The sequence below is a fragment of the Lipotes vexillifer genome, unplaced genomic scaffold, assembly GCF_000442215.2.
Source record: "Lipotes vexillifer unplaced genomic scaffold, Lipotes_vexillifer_v1.1 scaffold313, whole genome shotgun sequence".
Taxonomy (NCBI): domain Eukaryota; kingdom Metazoa; phylum Chordata; class Mammalia; order Artiodactyla; family Lipotidae; genus Lipotes; species Lipotes vexillifer.
In genome coordinates, this window is record NW_006781950.1 from 448,586 (window position 1) to 452,560 (window position 3,975).

The window sequence follows — 3,975 nt, forward strand, 5'->3', positions numbered from 1 at the left end:
GCAGGAGACCTAACCCAGTGTGTGTGTGTTTGTGTGTGTGTGAAGAGGAATCAAAGGACATTCCCCTAAAGAGGTGATGTTTAAGCCAAGACCTGAAAGAGGTTAGATGGACAAAGTCTTCAGTTTAGTTCGGCTTCATTTTCAATGATCCTGTTACAAAGCAAGACAAAAATTCAGTTCTAGATCTTTTATTTTTCCTACGCTTTGATGGTTGCCTGCCAGAGATACAATTCTAATTTCAACAGGAGATAATTGGATTGCTATCTCTTCTTCTAACCCTTGCATAGACATTTGTTTCTTGTATCCCCCTTGGCAACCACACGTCTGTTCTCTATGAGGGATGATGTCTTAATAGTCTCTGTTCAGGTACAATATAGCTCTATGATGAGTAAACAAAGAACTCAAGATGGATGAAGAAAAAAAAATAGCTGCTTTCACAGCGTCATCTTTTGCATTGAGAAAAGTATATCAAAATATCCTTCTTCCCGTACAATTTATTCAATCCTTAACAAACTTATTGAGCATCTACCATGTGCAGGCCCTGTGTTTGTCATGGAGATACGACGGTGAGCAAAACAGACATTGTACTGGCTCTTGTGGAGTGTATAGTCTGATGGAGGAAGACAGACTTCATATAAATAATCACTCAGGTATCTAGTTCCTAAGTCTATCAAAAGAGACAATGTAGGTAAAAACATTGAAATAAGAGATTTTAGCTGGGACTTCCCTGGCGGTGCTGTGGTTAAGAATCTGCCTGCCAATGCAGGGGACGTGGGTTCGATCCCTGGTCTGGGAAGATCCTACATGCCGCGGAGCAACTAAGCCCGCGAGCCACAGCTACTGAGCCCGCGTGCTGCAATTACTGAAGCCCGTGTGCCTAGACCCCATGCTCTACAACAAGAGAAGCCCTCGCTCTTGCAGCTAGAGAAAGCCTGTGCACGGCAATGAAGACCCAACGTGACCAAAAAATAAATTAAAAAAAAGAAAGATTTTAGCTAAATATAGCAGGAAAGTTTAAAGTTTTGTTCGATTTTTGGCTGTAACTCATGTTTTCTTCCTCTCTTCCCCTCATCCTCCTGCAATAATTATTTAAACTTAAGACTTCTATAGTAAAAATATCATAAATTATTGTTTATTTTGGTTATTTTATTACTTGGCTTGCCTCGATGGCCAATGGCAAAACGCATTTTGGGGTAAACACCAGTCTGATTTACCCCCAAGTTGTTTTCCAATATTTAGTGAGTCAGAATTCCATTTTTTCATGGAAGTTTTGGAGCTCTGAAAAATTATCAACATCCGTAATCAGGGGTGTATATTCTTGCACATTAAGAATATGAAAGGACAAATAGCTACGGAGGTATAAAATGTGAGTAACAGTCATTTGCACTGCTGTCCACATGTCAGGAAGACTACTCTTAGAAGCTTATGAAGTAATTATACATAGCCCAACATATTTTTTTCTGGCTCCAGATCTAAGAAAATAACTTAAAATAACTTTTAATTTTTTTAATATTAGAAGGTAGACACCGGAGGAGCAAACTAAGCTCTTTAATATGGCAGGACAACATGCTACTAGTCAGTTGATGTTTCATAGTCTCCTTTGAGATTTGTTGACATAAATTAGAAAAAAATCCCAGAATTAATTTCTTTTCTTTCTAGTTTTTTTCTTGTTTGCCTTCCTTCCTTTTCCTTATTTTTCCTTCCTTTTCCTTCGCTCCCCTCCCCTGCCCTCCTTTCCCCTTTCTTTCCCTTCCCTTCTCTTTCTTTTTTCCTGAATGCTGTCATGTGGACCTCTGAGCTGTGTTGCTAATATTCATGATACATATGCTACTGATAGATAGTAAACAAGTATGGGGGTGAGAGGGCACACGAAATGGTGTGATGATATTGGAGAATACTTTCCACAGATATTTGATTTCTCAGGTCAAGGAAACTGCTAATAATCTGAAAAGGAAAGGCTTATTTACTACTTTTGCTTAATGCTGTGAAAATATGATCTTTAGTCCTAGTCTGTTGTTAAATTGCTTACTGTTTTAATAAAAATACTAGAGCTGAATTGGTAAGAATAAAGATAGCAAGTTAAGAAAGTTATTTTTTCAATAAAAGAGTGAAACACCACTGACATCATCACCACTAAAGTAGATACTTCCCCAAATCAATGTCCCACCTCTGTTCATCTTCCTGGCCATAGATAGCAGCCAGATAAGAACTGTATAAAGAAGCAGCGAATAGAACAGTGGTTACCACAGGCGGGGAGATAGAGGAAGTGGGGAGATGTTGGTCAAAGTGTACAAAGGTGCAGTTATGTCAGATGCATAAGTCTAGAGATCTAATGCATGGCATGATGGCTGTAGTTGATCATACTGTAGCGAATACTGAAAATTTGCTAAACGTTCTTGCCACATGTACACAAAAGGTGACTACGTGAGGTGATGGCGTGTTCATTAGCTTGACAGTAGTAATCATTTCACTATGTATGTGTATATCAAATCATGTTGTATGCCTTAAATATACATAATTTTTTTTAAAAAACATATATAAGATGCACATCTTATATTCTAAATCATGCATTCTCTGCAGGGTGATATCATTGCCAGGGAGTTGACAATTAGTTTATACACAGTATATCTACCACATTAACATTTCATGGAGGGGGGGGTGATGTTAAAAAATGTCTAAAAAGTTCTTCAGGGGAAGGAAATAATGAAAACAAATGCTTGAGAAACACCGCCCTTGATGGTATGTTTGTGCTGTGTAGAGGAGATAATTTACTTCTGGTGAAATTACTTAAATCTTGTTGTTTTTTATTATTATTCTGCTGTAAGATTAGTCATTTATTCTTTCTTTTAATTACTGAAATCTTAAAGAATTTGATATTTATGTTACAGCATCAACTAGGAAATGACCATGGTAGGATGAAGTCAAAATAGTAGCACAGCTAATAAATGACAGACAAGCATGAGACAAATTGATAGGCTTCTCAGTAGCCTTACTATAAATCTAACAAAGCAGGACCCAAACAGACTCGTTATATTGGCAATAAAAAAGGGGAAGGACGTAAATCCTTCTTTGCTTATTTACAGAATCTGTAGTTTTCATGTGTACATGTACAGTAGCCATTCTCTAACTTGCCAGATTAACAGAGGTGCTCCATACTCTCTGTAATACATCCTGGCTGAGGTCCATGGCACTTGGAAAACTCCAGGCTAGTAGGCTACTTGCTAGTACACCTCATGCTTCTGTTCTTCCCAGTTGAGTCATATGCTTACAAGAGTCAACTTGGTTTGTTCCCAAACCTGTTAATGCCATTTGCATTTGTTACCATACTTAGTTATTATTCAAGAAAATAGCAAGCAAGTGTAGGAAATCAAAAAGAAAGAGGATTATTGTTTCTACAAACACCGAGTTGAATACTTTAGAGAGAACCAATAAAGAGAGTCACAAATTTAAATTGAGAAGAGTCAAGGTGGTTGTACACTTGTGCCCAGCCACGTTCAAGTTCAGGTATGGAGAAGGTAGAGCTTTGGATTTAGCCAATTTGGGGGTTTTACCAGAGGAGTATGAAGGAGGGAAAGAAGACCTAGGGAGTTAAAGGTATATGTGAGTTAGTGAGTATAGTGATGGGTATTGGACTTTAAGATGGCTAAGGAGGAAAATGAGAACATGAAGGTTGTGAGAGACACTGAAAAGAGGGTAGGCTTGGTCAAATGGAAGGGGTTGGGGGTAAGAGAGTCATCTGAAATATTGGAGGTTGTAACTGGAGAATGGAATGCTTGAAACTGAGATTACAGAGGGGGTGCAGTTAATGGTAATGACAAGCTAGGATTGGGTGGTTGTAGTGTTGTAGAGGACAACTCAATAGGGGTGAATAAAAAGGATATGAGAGGCCAGGTTATACTGGATGGGTAGTGAAACCACCGAGAACTATTCCAGGAATAGGGTTGGAGGGAGACAGTGAAATGGCTCAAGGAGGAA